The sequence below is a fragment of the Mytilus californianus genome, unplaced genomic scaffold (genome assembly GCF_021869535.1).
Source record: "Mytilus californianus isolate M0D057914Y unplaced genomic scaffold, xbMytCali1.0.p SCAF_14, whole genome shotgun sequence".
Taxonomy (NCBI): domain Eukaryota; kingdom Metazoa; phylum Mollusca; class Bivalvia; order Mytilida; family Mytilidae; genus Mytilus; species Mytilus californianus.
The window spans coordinates 14,221,950-14,237,817 of NW_026262626.1; the positions used below are offsets into that span (position 1 = coordinate 14,221,950).

Below are 15,868 nucleotides of genomic sequence, written 5' to 3' on the forward strand. Positions count from 1 at the left end.
CATCAGCAACGGTGTCATAAATCGTGATTCATTATCTTAAAGGTAGGAGTTATAATACCTGTTAATATGAATTAAAACACACTTTGGTGCGAATGCTTGACAGGTAAATTTTTCAGGAGATACTAGTACTAGAATCATATTATGCGGGGAGTTCATGTATGATATGAAAGATGACACGAAATGTTGTCAGGCTCATCTAATTTATTTACAGTCGCAATTTTTTCTCTGGAATATGTTTTACAGCTACTTTGTGAATATTTAAATGTTGATAATGCTAGCATCAGAGGTTTTACGATATCAAGCAACACGGAACTGCGAAACCATTAAAATAGCATTAATTTTAAAACTCAATGTTTTTATTTAATTATCATGTGGATGGAAGTACTGTATTCTTTTATAATAGTTAATTCTAGATTAAATCTTCTGGCATTAAACACAATGAACGATCATCTGAGTTTTGGATTCTTTATTGCAAGGTCTGAAATTATCAAAACAAATAAACAATCAATCATTATTATAATGAATCCTACAAATAACAATGTTAATGTTCATTAATATTGAAGCACATAATTTAACTTGTGAATTAACTTGTACCATTGCAGTGTAAAGTAAAATGTATTAATTAAATTGTATCTCTCTTTTATTAGCAGCGTGCAACAATACCAATTTAACAGTTCCGATTAAGCATTTATTTTAGTTAGCATATAAATAAAGTTAGGAAGAATTATAATGACAAAACCCTCTTCTTCCAATTTTCCAAATTCAATTTCTAAAGAAAACATACCTATATCGATAGGATTTCACCAGAATGAATATTTGTCTGTTTTATGTATTTTTATAATTATTTGAATGACATATACCATGATAACACAGTTTGACCACAACATTCAAAAATTAAAATTTAAAATAATCAGAAAATCGGAAAATAGTATCCTATTATTTTGACCTTGAAGAGTTTTGTTGAAAATCTTTAAACAATGAATCAATCAAATAAATACATTGTTCTGTCTAAGTGTGATGTACCATTGAAAAATTACCAAAAATCACTCCGCTCGCATGTGATCTAGACGTGCTATATAGAATTGTCGTCCTTCGTTTGGCCTATATCACCCTGCTCAGTCGCTTCGAAATTATCGTATCACGGTATTGAGACGTGAGCAGACATCATCAGGGACATCAGAATGTCTGAGGAGAAGTCATCAGCAACGTCAAAATGTGTGAAGAGACGTTATCAATTACAGGGTAGTCGTCATTAACCCAAATTAGTAGTAGTAGTAGTTTATACATTCGTCAGGCGTAAAACTGTCTAAGGGTGGAGAAGAGAACCTGAAACAGTAACAGAACGATAAAATAGATATCGTAATCTATCAGCCAATCGATACAATGTGAAGTTTTTTTAGCTCGTTCGCTCTGCTCAAGCGCAAAAGAGGTTCACAATGGGACTCGCGGTTGATATTTACAATATCATTGTGTAGAAAACCCGATAGTCTAAACGTATTATTCTCTATTCAGTAAGCTCTCTTTTGTCAATAGAATTTTTCAAGGGTTTTTGTTCGGCTCTGTTGCGATTTGTTCGAACAATTTCAGTTCAACAATACATAATAATTATATAGAAATATCAAAAATAAGCATTTAAACCGCTTAGGTCGTCGTCTGAACAATTTTAAGGTTTTGGTTATATACATATGCAACAATTGTCAATGCCTTGTTATAGCCTACTTCAATAAAGCTTAAAATCGATACACATTATTGTATTTCTCTTAAAAAACATTAATACTAATTCCGGATAATAATATGACGGCCTACTCGTTTTACTTTATTTAGTCTAACAGGATTTTGTTGCTAATTATACACAAATCAAATTTCAAAAGATAAACAAATGCAGACATCCGATTTTCTCTTCGTCATGAACAGTTTAAAGGAAAACGAATGTACTGCATTCTTTGTAATAGAAACTCGTAATAAGTTTCAATCAAATATGTCATGTGTTATACTTTTTACAAGAAATTCAGATTTACATGTAGATCAAAAGTACGTCTATTGCACCATTGTACCGTTCAATATCTTTTCCATGTAAGCGGTTAACATGAAATAAGTTTTTGTTCTTGGTTATTTTCAATGTTAATTTTTATGAAATATATATTACCAATTATACAGATGGTTATTCTATTATGAATTTTCATTTTCTTGTTACGAATGTCTGATTTCAAATGTTCGGAAATTTCTTCAGCTTTTATTTGTGTTCTGTTTCAACATGTTTAAACGTTAATCTTTAATTGTCGAGAGACCCCCAAGGGTGACTGGGGAATAGAAGTATGGTCACCATTGGTCTTCCTCCGACCGGCAGTAAAACCCGTGCTAAAGTGGGGCGTCCGTTTGGCTGTGCGGGATGTACAAATTTGCAGCCACGTCCGGTCAGAATGGGGACGTTAAATCCGATGTCTCGTGTAAAGAGAGTGCCACGCTCTTTGCACGTTAAGAACCCTTGCAACAACTCTTTGAGGGGTCCGTAGGTGACCTGTTGCAAGGCTAAATTTCTGTCCCTATCCAATATACCCTCATTTCCCGTGGCAGTCTAAATTTCTCCGACCTTAATTCCTTAATCTATTACAGAACCTACCTATTGTATTTATTGTGAACTTGTTCTCGTCCTGAATATGCATGAAATATTTGCCACTGGACGTTAAGCAACCAACAATCAATCAATCAATTAATTGTCGAGAGAAAAGCTTGTTTGATACTTTGCAAAGGAGACGGTATAATAATATCTAATATTGGATTCTAAAATTCCAACAAATAATACACAACAATACTATTATAAACACCTATGATAAAGTTATTATAAAACATCGTCATTTAATTTTAAAAGGAAAATTTGTAATGTCAAAGTTTAAATCGTCTCTTTTCTCGTATATTTTTGTTACAGTTATTTTATTTCGTACAGTTATATCTAAATTGGACAATATCGACGGATAATTGGATAAATGCATTCAACATGTTCAAAAACTCCAACAGTATGTACACAATTAAAATATCTTCTCATGTTAAACATATTTTTTTAGTTTAAAGATTTTTTGTTATTTTCCCCTTTAAAAGATGTCCATGAACGAAAATTTATAAATATTACAGTAACGGTAAAGAAATCGTCGACAATTAAAGGTGTGCAGTTAGTACTCGTATGAATTCGGATAATTTGACGATAAAGATACATGTATTCCAATAACAACGGAAAATAGTGTCAGGCATGAAATGCCAAGCCTTAACGATGCTGTGCAGCAATGGTGTTTTATATTTTTTATAACGAAATACCAGCCAGTTAAAATTACAATTGTAGAAATACTTGTCATTTCTATCGACAGAGTTAACCAATGGATCAAAAGAGTTACGTTTTTTCTAAGACCCAAATCTTTCATATTAAAAAAAAATAATAATAATTGACACCCGTGCTTAAAAGATTTTATTGTAATATTGAATAATTGGAGATTGTTATTAGTAAAAGGTTCGCTAGTTCAGAAGAAGAGACAATTAACGAGTAGTAAATCTGCTAGGAGCGGATCTCAACAGGTGTTGTGAGGGGTTTTGTGTAATTTTGATGTATAGGTTAGTTAATACTTAGTCATGTTTTATGAATATTTAAAGACCGAGGTGTAGCCGAGGGTTTTAAATGTTCATAAAACATGACCTAGTATTGTGTGACCAATTTAGAGCATATTCACACCTTCGAGTGACATAACAAAATTAGCCCCCTTAGTATATGCTCGCGTTAAGTGTTAACATGGTTAGTAAAAGTGATGTCAATCATATTCAATGGTCATTTTAACAAATGGAATGAAATAGCAATAAGATAGTTTTGTGATAACAAAAAAGGATAAATTATTCAAAAATGAAGATTTCTTCTGCTTCAGGTACAATTTAATACTTATTTATCTCTCATTCCTTCATTTTAAAAAAGTACACAATGTTAAACCAATCAGCTTTTCTATAATTGTATAATTATTAATATTCATGAAAATGACAAAACTTTATCAATATTTTTTTTGAAATTACAATCGTTTCAACATCAAATGCTTACTTTTTTATTGATGAATGTATTGGTTTTTTCCTTTGAATTTTTTTTTATCAACAGTCTTTGTTTCTTTTATAAAAAAAAATTAAGGTCTCGTATAAAAATTAAATATTATTTTACATTCATCTTTGCCCTTTTCATTTTTTTTTGGAAGGGAAGTCTATATATGTACCATTCTAAAACGCTTAAAACGTTTAAATATCAACTTAAAATAATTGTATAGTTCTAGTCTTCTGTTTTCATTTATAATAATTAGACAAACAAAACGACTAATGATTTTTTTTATTTTCATTTTTTCCTATGGAAATTGCCTCGGGGGTTGTACAGTTGGTTAGTGCAATTTTTAAGAGTTCACTTTTTGAGTTAATCTACAATGAAATGTCATTCATGTATAGCATTGTATAGTGCATAGAAAGCCATGTACTATGAACAAAAGATGAGGAAATACTGGTTTTCCATTGGACTAGAACGGGTGAGTATGTTCTAAATCTAGTCTAAAGTCAAAATAGTGTGATTGATTGATTGTTGGTTGCTTAACGTCCAGTGGCAAATATTTCATGCATGTTCAGGACGAGAACAAGTTAATGATAAATACAATAGGTAGGTCCTGTAATAGAGGCCGTCCGGGATGAAGGTCGGGGAAATTTGGACTGTCACGGGAAAATGAAGGTATATTGGATAAGGACAGAAATTTAGCCTTGCAACAGGCCACCTACGGACCCCTAAAATAGTTGTTGCAAGGGTTCTTAAGTGCAAAGAACGTGGCACTCTCTTTACACGAGGCATTGGATTTAACGTCCCCATTCTGACCGGACGTGACTGCGAACTTGTACATCCCGCACAGCCAAACGGACGCCCCACTTTAGCGATGGTTTTACCGCCGGTCGGAGGAAGACCAATGGTGACCATATTTCTATTCCCCAGTCACCCTTTGGGGCAAAATAGTGTGATTTTGATGTGACATTGAATGGTGTTTTGAATAAAGATTTAGATTTGTATGACGTCGGAGTAATACTTGCGTCAAGCAATCACAGCATTGTTTGCTGCCAAATCTGGTTTAGGACGTATTTTTCATGTATTTCCTTTAGAAACTTTGCTAGGTACACAAATTGCTTGATTTTTAGTCTGTATATCTTCATACTACTTTATTCGTTTGTCAATCAAGTTTTTAACTTTATCTTTGAATTAATTAGAAACTTCTTATCCGCCTATTCTTGCTCGCACCACCTTGTAATAAAGTTGGCTTATCAAATATTGGTATATATATATATATATATATATATATATCTGAACTTTGTCTTACATATTTGAATCAGGGCTTCAAACTTCGTGCATACAATTAAAAACTGCAAAATCTACCAACAAAATGCCATTCTAATAGCATATCATTAACACTTGGGTTATAATTATAAAAACACTATTTTGCGACATAATGTTTTATAGAAAGATGTCAATGTGGTGAAATATCTTTTTAAGAATGGCATATGATCATATTTTATTGCCGAAATCTATGTTTGAAACTGCTATTGATTTGACAATTTAGCTCGTCATATCTACATTTCTTGCTATAATTCTTTTTAAGTCTAGCGGTTATGAGGAAGTTAAGTCAAGAGAATGGTTTCGGACGCAACAAATTTGTAAAGTGATATTGACTTTCTAGCATTCGATATCGCTGCTGCTGTAATGTTAAAAAAATAATGTATCCATAACTTGATTTATAATTTAGATTGCTCATAATTTTATCATTGGCATGACCTTTCTCAAAACAAAATTATATAAATTGCTCCATCAAAGCGGCCCTAACAGACGAACTCGAAAAATTTGTGAAAAACAATAATTTTTATTTCATTACACAAAATTGTTTTTCATTTTATTTTTTTTTTAAATATTTGAAAACAAAAAAAACTATTTTTCTTATTAATTTCATATATTGCTATTTTTGCATTTTTTAAAATAAATACTGTTTAAACTAACCTTTCCAAAACCGAGCCTATTCGTTCTTTTCATTACAAAAGACGCATATGGCTGCATATGAGTAAAAGCATTTGCAACATATTTTTGGACGGATCATATTGTTAAATAAGGCGACGAACATTTAATATGCGGGCGAAAGGGGGAAGGTGGTTGGCAGGTATATTTTTTCTGATGAAATATACACTTCACCTTTTGTAGGGCTCGGTTTTTTTTTCTATTTTGTTCACACTTATTTTTAGCAAATACCTGCAACTATTGTTGCAGACTATTCATGGTCATCCTGTCTTGGGCAAGATTACACGTTGCCAGGTTCACACAGGTCACAATATTCATTTTCAAAACCCAATTGTTGCCCCAAAACCTCTTTATCTCAAATGATAGTCCCGTAAGACAACTTTTGTTTGAAAATATTGGTGTGGTTATTTTAAGTGTTTTTTTTTTTTAATTTCATTTGTTCACAACAAAAGATTTTATTCTTTTAATACGTTAACACAGTACACGATTATTCTAATATTAACGATTAAAGCGAGACGAAAAATACCATAGGGACATTTTAACTCATAAGTCGAAAACAAATTGACACCGCGATGGCAAAAAACGAAAAACAATCAAAAGACATACAATAGTTTGTTACAAAACTGAGCAACACGAACCCCACCAAAAACCAGGGGGGAGGGGAGGGGGGGGGAGGGTGATCTCAGGGATAAATAATGTAAGGAATTCACGTTATCAGCCTTCCTGTATCTGTATTTCTACGTCGAAATAACCAATGCTTGCATTTAATCAACGGAAGAGGGACAACCTAATTACAGTGTTAAAGAGTTGATTTAAAGCTCTCGGCAAACTTGGCGTACACTATATCTTCTTCAAGCTGGTTTCAATATATCACATTCTACACGACAAGTTATTCGTACATTGATCAGTGTTATAGTGAGTGGTATCAAATGTCTTTGAATTGTTCTTAACTGAATTGTTCACTCTATTTGCTCTTTAAGCACTTCAACCCTTCCAAAACCAAGCACATTTGTCCTTTTCATTACAAAAGACGTGAACGGCTGTATATATGAATAACAGCAAAAGCATTTGCGACGGATTTTATTGTTATATAAAGGGACGACCATTTGATATTTAAAGTCTATTCTTCTGCAAGATTATACATTTAAGGTTCTTACAGCCAGAATATGCATTGTCAAATCCCTCCAGCTTTCACCTTCCTTAAAACTCCCTTTTATCAACAAATGATCATCCCACTTTTGTTGACAATATTGATATGGTTGTTTTAAGTTGTTTTTCTTTTTCTTTTCTCTTGTTTTCAGTATAAGATTTATTCGTTTACTACGTTAAAAAGTACAATAAAATTAACAAACGAGGAAAAAAGGCAGTGTTAACCGATTTTGACAGAAAAAGTTTAATACATGAAAGCATTTAACAACTGCAAGACAAAGTTTAATAAACAGATAGGAACGCGTGGAAAATATAAAACAAAAATAGCTATATCATCGAAAAAAATCTTACATTACCTTACAAATGTACCTGTCTGTATTGATTGTTTTTCAATGTCACGATGGTTATATTTCGGCTCAAAAACAAGAAATTTAATTAGCAATCATAGTGTTCGATCAACACCCACTGACTGAATTATTAGTTTGTTGATCATCTGTTATATAGATTCGTAATAAATGGTAAAAACGTGCAAAGGGGACTTAGAATATATTATTGCATTGGTTCAATAATTCTTGAACATTATAATCACCAGAAACTCGCTTCATGTGATTTTAAAAGAAAGACTTATCTCGAATATTTAATTTGTTTCCTAGGCCTGAATTGTTTTTAATCTATAGGCTTTTCCTGAAACTTCACAAAGATATCTAATTGGCTTATTTTTGGTGTAAATTGCAATGTGTTCTTACTAAAGTTGTACACAATCGCTGTATTTCACTTTCTCGCTGTTTTATTCATCAAATTGGTGCTTTTTTGTCTGGAAATAAAAGACTAGGGGACAAATAGGCTCTTTCCGCACTTACCCCGTATATAAAAAAAGATTATCTTAAAAAACTGAAGTCAACTTTTATATATACACTTATGTACTATTTTAGCTATCGTTGCATTGGTGATCAAGACCACTAGATACAGTGTCGTGAATAAAGTTGAAACTTCTACCTTTTAGGTTAGTGTCACATATAAACTGTATGTTGCAGGTTACCAATGTTCTATTTAAAATATGAAAACAACACTTAAAGAATTCCATGCGTCCGAAGCGCTTTTTTTGGGTTTACCTTCATCAGGAACGCTCAAAGTTGAAAATTGAAAGCCAAGCTAAACAGTTGAAGGGCTATATAACCAAAAAGGACCTAAAGAAATAGCCAAATTTATCTGAGGTCAACTTTGCCAGAGTTGAAACCTTAGTTTCTTATAATTTAAAAATTTATTAACGGCCAATTTTAGAAAGGTTTGTTATAAATCATGTCAGTAGCGAAGTACTGACTACTGAGCTTATGATACCCTGGGGACTGAATTTACCTTCAGCAGGTACGCTCAAAGCCCAAAATTTGAAAGTCACGAATGTATTATAACCAAAACAGCGGAAGAGCTATAATATCTTGTCATCCGTCTATCCGTTTGACTTTTTTGTTTTCCATTTATGTTTAACTGAATGGAACAACCGCGGTCATTTTTGATACGTGACTTTCTTAACATGAATAGGTCATCATGTCTATTTATTGACTTAGTTGTTAGTAAATTTTTTTTAACAATTTGCTAATTCTTAATTGTGTTAAGTATATACATATTTCCATTGTGATTTTTTAACCTGTTCCTATGGTCTTATGAACATTAACGGTTCAAGAGTTTCACTACACCAGATGAGCATTTTGACAATTAATGTTTCTTCAGTGATATTAGAGGCCAAAGATGTTAAAAATGTATATTACTTACTATGCGACATGCGACATGAAAATGTACTAGTAATTGATAACACACCTTTATTCCATGATTGGTTATTCTGTTTTACCTGCCTAGTAAATTGTTGGCAGAGAAAAAAGATAGCAGTAATCCGATATGTGTTATGTATATTTAACATTGCATGCAGCTAACGAGTTTTTTTAAAAGCATGTACAGTTTCTATTACATGTTTACACTTTTGATAACAACGTCCTCTTTATCTACATTTATGTACGTAAATATGTGTCTTAAATTTATTGAAAAGTAAAAAGTAGATACACAAAAAATAAAATTAAATGAATCATTTAATCAAATGGTTATTTTAAACGTAGAATACATTTTGTGATATTATTCAATTGTCAATAGGCCTTGTTGGACTACCGTAGAATTGTAGATCCTGGAACAAACCTTCCTTAACGCTCTCTTTTGCGAATGTTCTGACAAATGAGTTTCTTATGGAAGAAAGAAGTTCAAGCTGACAATGATACATCAGCAGCATTTTAAAGACAAGTTTTTGATCTAAAATACGATGGTAGAAAGCTAAAGAGGAGCAATATTTTGACAAACACGAAATGATTTCTGCTGTTATATGGTATACACATTAGAAATGAATTAATTGCCTCTAAGGGTTACAATATAAAACTATAGGAAGAGAAGATGGCGTATCATCAAGGAGGGTACTTGTCTTATTTTGTTCGTTTTGGTATTATAGAGATATCAAAATTCTTGGCTGGTAACTTCAATTCGAGATGGATAGGTTTGAACATTTGATGTAATTTAGTTTCATTTAGTGATCCTGGTCGATAATTACTGTGTAAAGATCTATCTTTTTTTTTTTAAAATGGGAAGACATTTGTCTGTTTAAATTTGTCGGGGATGGTACCATAATTGTTGGGTCGTTGAAAGAAGTTAGCCTATATGCCTGACAGCTCTGTTACTCTGTCAATATGTCTTTCACTACACGGTGATGTATGCCGTCGGATCCTTTTGCGTTTTATTATTTATTATAGCCTTATTCTTTAGCCTTATTCTTTAGCCTCTTTCCTGCAACTTTGCTGGTTACATTGATCCTCCTCGTGTATTGGTCAACTATCTGGTTGATTGGTGTTTAACGCCATTTTCAGCACTATTGTGCTATTTCGTGGCTTTCAGTTTTTTTATTGGTGGAGGAAGCCGGAGTGTCCTGAGAGAACCACCGACCTTTGGTAGCAAACTCCCCGGCAGGTCCAGCTCCGATCCGCATACTACTCTACACTAATGATGGAGTAAAGGAAAAAAGTTCCGGAACGGAAACGATCACTGTACGGAGTTTGCTTTGGTAGGACAACTAATAATCCTAGTCATTTAAGATCAAGCGCATCTGCCACATGCGGAATTCCAACTCTCAGTGTTGGCAGGCTAGAGATACAGTAGTTCGACTACTTAGACCACTCGTCCACCAAGGCCCCGTCAACAATATGGTACAGAGTCAAACTTTAATCTGTAAAGACCTTTAAAACTGTTGGTTAAAAGTATTTAATTTAAGTGCCAATATGCCTAAGAAGCAGGCAGTGGTGAAAACATGACAAACAAAAACCCACTCAGCTTTACATTAATTTAAGTTCAGAATGTATAATGGTGCATGAATATAACATTCGTTTCCTTTCCCTGTTCTGGTAATTCAAGATATAATTTGGTTGAAATGCACTAGAAATTAATAATTAAGGGGAGATAACTCCGTAATTTGCTATCATTCTAACCAAAATTTATCAAGATATTTCTCGACTTACCAGACACGCAGAAACAAAAGACCTACCATTTCTAACTCAGGGTGAGGGTACCTTCAAAATAGGGTGGTTAGGTCGGTGGGTTATTTTCGGCCATGTTTTGAATTTTTTCAAAATTGCCTGATTCTTACAAAAACTGGCACTTTAAAACTTTCACACTGTAGTACTATCGTAACATATCAAGACCAAAATATATTGGCGATATCATGTTTAATATGTAAACTAATTATTTTTTTTAAGTTCTTTTTTGTAATGTCAATACACCATACATGTAAGGCCGTTTTTTTCTCACATAGGATTAAGGCAAATGAATTGATTGTAACAGATATTCGATTCGTCAACTATCTTTATCGCCATCACCTTGCTAACAACCTATATGGTTGGGAAACATTACCCGTTAGTTGATATGTCATGCCAAAAACGTGTTGTTGATCCGAATCATGCCAAACTTCTTTTTTTTTTATGAAATCAGGTTTCTCTAGTACAGAACTCGACTATATCCATATTGGATTACCAGGCTTAAATATAAACTAATATTATAACAGTAACCAGAGACTTTTGTTCTAAATATTTACTCTTTGAACTTCACTACGGACTAACTTAAAGTAATTAAAACAAAAATGTTTTATATAAAAACAACACGCCAAGAATGTATATCTTCATCAGGAACGCTAAAAGCCGAACATTTAAAAACAAAAGATTATAAGAACCGAAACAAATTAAGAGCTATATGACCCAGAGGCAAAAAGGTCATATCCAGCAAAGCTAAACTTTGCCTCAGGGAGTAAACTGTTGGATAAACCGAATAATTCAGTCCCTCCCCGTAATCGATCTCTCCTGCTTGCGAGGTTAATGGAGTAATCGTAGATCAGCGGAATATATCGACTGAATTATTCGGGTTAGGAGTTGAAACCTTAATTTCTATATAGCGATTAAAATTGTAAAAATAAGGAGATGTGGTATGATTGCCAATGAGACAACTATCCACCAAAGTTCAAATGAAGTTGTATGGTTTAGCAAGTATTTTTACAGTTTCCTATTTTAAAAATCCTTGATTTATCAGGCTAATTTAACGCATTGTTTTATGATCTGGGATTGATATATTCATGAACTATTGATCACAGTTATTATTTATTAATAAATGTACAACCGTCTGGTATATTTACTTATATTTAGTAGGTACTTTTTAGATGAAGATTTTATCAGATTTATCTTACTAAGAGCATCAGTTATTTGATGTAATCTAAATTCAATAAATGTAGGTCTGTCAGTGTTTAAATTTAAAATAAAGCAAAATGTATGTGTCGTATGATTGCAAGTGGGACAACTAGCTAGCAAACTTTAAGACCAAAGGGCAAGTGTGTAAACAATTACAGGTCACGGTACGGTCTTTAACAATGAATAAAACCCATAGCGTATTGTACGGGGTGACAAATGTGAAACGATATATCATAACTCACAATACAACCAAATAATACTTAGTTAATTTCTATATGTATGCTATTATTTCTTTTTGTAAGTCGAAAGGTTGCTCAATTTAATGGTTTGAAATTTAAGGACAAAATAGTAATATCAGAATTATGATTTTTTATGAAGTGGAAGTGTTAATGCTGCATATGTAACAGTTTACTCAAATAAATTGTATTTATTCAATACCAATAAATTAAATCCAGTGACACTACGAGAGCAGATCTCTTCCTTGTTCTGTGAAATACAACAAGTATAGAACACCTTATTTTGCAATGTCCCATAAATCATTATAAAACAACATATGATAAATTTCAAGAATCTTCGTTTCTGATGGCTTCAAATTCTTCACTTATATTTGTTCAGAAAACTAAAATCCATGTATTTAAGAACCCACGCACATGTAACTTTTGCTCAAAGCACGAAAATTGATACCTACGAATAAAAGTAATTTCACAGTTGTTTAGCTAAATGCACAATGAGGCGCAATGCAATCAGTTTCAAGTGATAACCTGTTTAAAATTTTAATCGTAAAAACCTTGATAAAACGTCGATGTGACAATCCACGCTCTACTATATGCATGCATCAGATTTGTAATTTTTTGTCTTTTAAGATTACACCATTGTCGTAACATACACAGTTGCTTACATACATGTGATTTGGACTCTGTGTCGTTGCCAATCATATCACATCACCGTGTGTGATATTCCACTACATGAAGGAGCGTAGATTTATCATATTACTTTTGCAATTATGCATTAAAATATGCATGTTTGTTCTTATGTTGTACTGTTACACTACTGTTCCAGGTTAGGGGGAAGGTTTGGCGCCAGCAAACTTGTTTAACCCCGCCACATTATGTATGTACCTGTCCCAAGTATGGAGCCTGTAGTTTAGTGGTTGTCTATGGTTCATGTCTGTCATTTTTTATTTTTTGCAAATTGTTTTGTTATAAATTAGGCCGTTAGTTTTCTCCATTGAATTGTTTCATATATTTCATGTCGGAGCCTTTTATAGCCGACTATACGGTATTGTTTTTTTCTCATTCTTGAAGGCCGTATGGTTGCCTTAATTGCTTACATCCACTTCATTTGGTCTCTGGTGGATAGTTATCTCATTGGCAATCATACCACATCTACTTATTTTTATAGTGTATGTGCATGTTGATATGACCCACTATTTATGAATTGAGCACAAATTCTTCCAACGGAGGAATCTCTTTTGCTTCTTTTTTTTTAAATTTAAAGGCATATATAAATTCATTGTCTTACATGCTAGATGTCTTATATTGACTAATCTACATAATATCCTTCTATCAAAATAGCAACAAAAACTATTTCAAAAATGTCTCTACTTCAAGGGTATATATACGTAATATATATGCAATCAACCAACAATAAATAAAAATCAAAATGTGATATGAAACTATATGTACTTTTAAGACATTTTTTGTATTGCTCAAATTTGTTTTGTTGATTCAGAAGTGGTTTTTCCAACACTGCCATGACTGTTTTTCCGAAAGAAAATTATATAAACTTTACAAAAACAACGTCACTAAACTAGGAGCAAGAAGAATAAGTGTAAAAATAGATTCCTTTACTTTTGTACTAAAGAAATTAACACTAGTCATCATAACTTTGTGTTACCGTCTCGGTGGTCTCGTGGTAGCGTGTTCGCCTCGAGTGCTGTTTTTTGTGGGTTAGAACCCCGGCCGGGTCAAACCAAAGACTTTAAAATTGGTATTTGCTGCTTCTCCGCTAAGTACGCGGCATTAAGGAGTAAGAGCTGTTACCTTGTTAACTAGCACATTAAAAATCCGGCTAAGCGTGTCGGTCTAGTACAAAGAAGGATAAATATTCATATTACATTAACATGTTCTCGTCCTGAATATGTATATCAATTTGCCGCTGGACGTTAAGCAGCCATCCATCATCATCATCATAACTTTCATTGTCATTAAACATCAAATCCAGATGAAAAAGAAAATTACTTGCATTTGATGTAAATTAACTTTGTAGACACGAAAGTCATTTCTTATTTAATTTAACATGTTTAAGGAATTGTTTTTTCTCTAACTACTTATACATTGTCATTATACATCAAATCCTGATAAAAAAAAAGAAAATTACTTGCATTTGCTGTCATCATGTCGCAAAGCTATGGGAAAAACGATAGTATATTTGCCGCTATACTTGAAATACTGCAATTATCTGAGATTGTTTTATTTGGTAATACACATCAACACAAGAAGGTTATTAATATGCGGTAGAAGCACTTTGTATTAAAGTCTTTTTAATGCATTTAAGTCATATGAAGGCATGACCATTTTCCTATTGAACTTATTTATACATAAACATAGTGTAGTCGTCAGCACATTTAAATTTAAAAAAAATCAATTATATTCTTACATCTTATCACGGTTGTTTAAAACTGGGTTCCTCCACTTGAGGAAGGTACACAAAAAGGAACTTAGTAATACAAAGTCAGAAAACTTTAGTTTAGTACAACATGATTTATTGATAAGTTGCTATTAACCTTGAACTAGTTTAGAGTAATTACAAAACGTAGTGCTCTAAGATCGGTATTTTGTGTTTTTTAACTTTTTGTTGATTGTTTTATAAGCATCGTGCCGATCTGTTTAGTCAGGCCATTTCCATTTGATTTTTACAGTTTGTTCTAATTTTGAGCTTTTACTCCAATGTTCCAGGTTAGGGGAAGTTTAAACGCTCACAAACATGTTAAACCACTGTCATATACTTTTGTTTATACTTATGCCATACATGAAATAGTACTATTTCCCTATACGTTCCATTTAACTATAACTTATAATGACGGATCAATTTGGTTTCTAGTGTTACGATGTCGCCAATATAAAACATGCACGGGCGTAGCTGCCGTTAGGCACTTTAGGCACGTGCCTACACATAATTTTTTCACAATTTTTTTTATTAAAAAACATAATAAACAACGTTATCTGTAGATTCACGTGAACTCGTCAAAACTCTTTAATTATCAATTGTCATTTGTACACTAGTCTATCATCCTTAGTGAATGGAGTATTGGATAGAATTGTATGCCATTATATTCCACCTTATATAGAAACTAAAAAATAGAACCTTGGTTCAGATCATTTCACTTCTATCAACAAAAACTTCAATGAACCTCAACATGCGCAAAACCCTGACAATTTGTTCTTAGATACATGGTTTTTTTTTAAATTAGTTGTTGTTGGCTTTCTACTAGCTTTCCACTTGGTCATCATCCGACCTACATTAACACCCTTGCAAAAGTTCGGCGTCCGTTTGGCTGTGCGGGATGTATAAATACGCAGTCACGTCTGGTCAGTATGGGGACGTTAAATCCGATTTAACAGTACAGGATATCAGAAAATATAAATTTATTGAATTTTGATAGATAGTTTGCACAGAACAGAACTTCTGCATAAGGCATCGACTGTGATTTTGTGTGACCGGGTGAGGGTGAAGGTTTAAAAATCAAAAGATGTAAATGGCCGATGCGTAGTCCAAAGGATAGTATTTATTTATCATATAGTAGTGTCGGTGTTTATGTGCCTTTTTTAAATGCAGGATCGTCAATATGTACTATCATTTGGCGTATATATCAATTATCCTCAATGAGAGAGGAATAATTATG

The 15,868-nt window shown here is 32.8% G+C and overlaps 1 long non-coding RNA gene across 1 annotated transcript; it reads right to left on the reverse strand.

Annotated features, from left to right (window-relative positions):
- Positions 1–451: 451 nt before the first annotated feature.
- LOC127724278 (uncharacterized) lies at positions 452–9,065 on the reverse strand. Its single transcript, XR_007992432.1, has 2 exons — positions 8,975–9,065; positions 452–1,326 (listed from the first exon to the last, which is right to left on the reverse strand). It is a non-coding gene; the product is annotated as an uncharacterized LOC127724278 (long non-coding RNA).
- Positions 9,066–15,868: the final 6,803 nt, after the last annotated feature.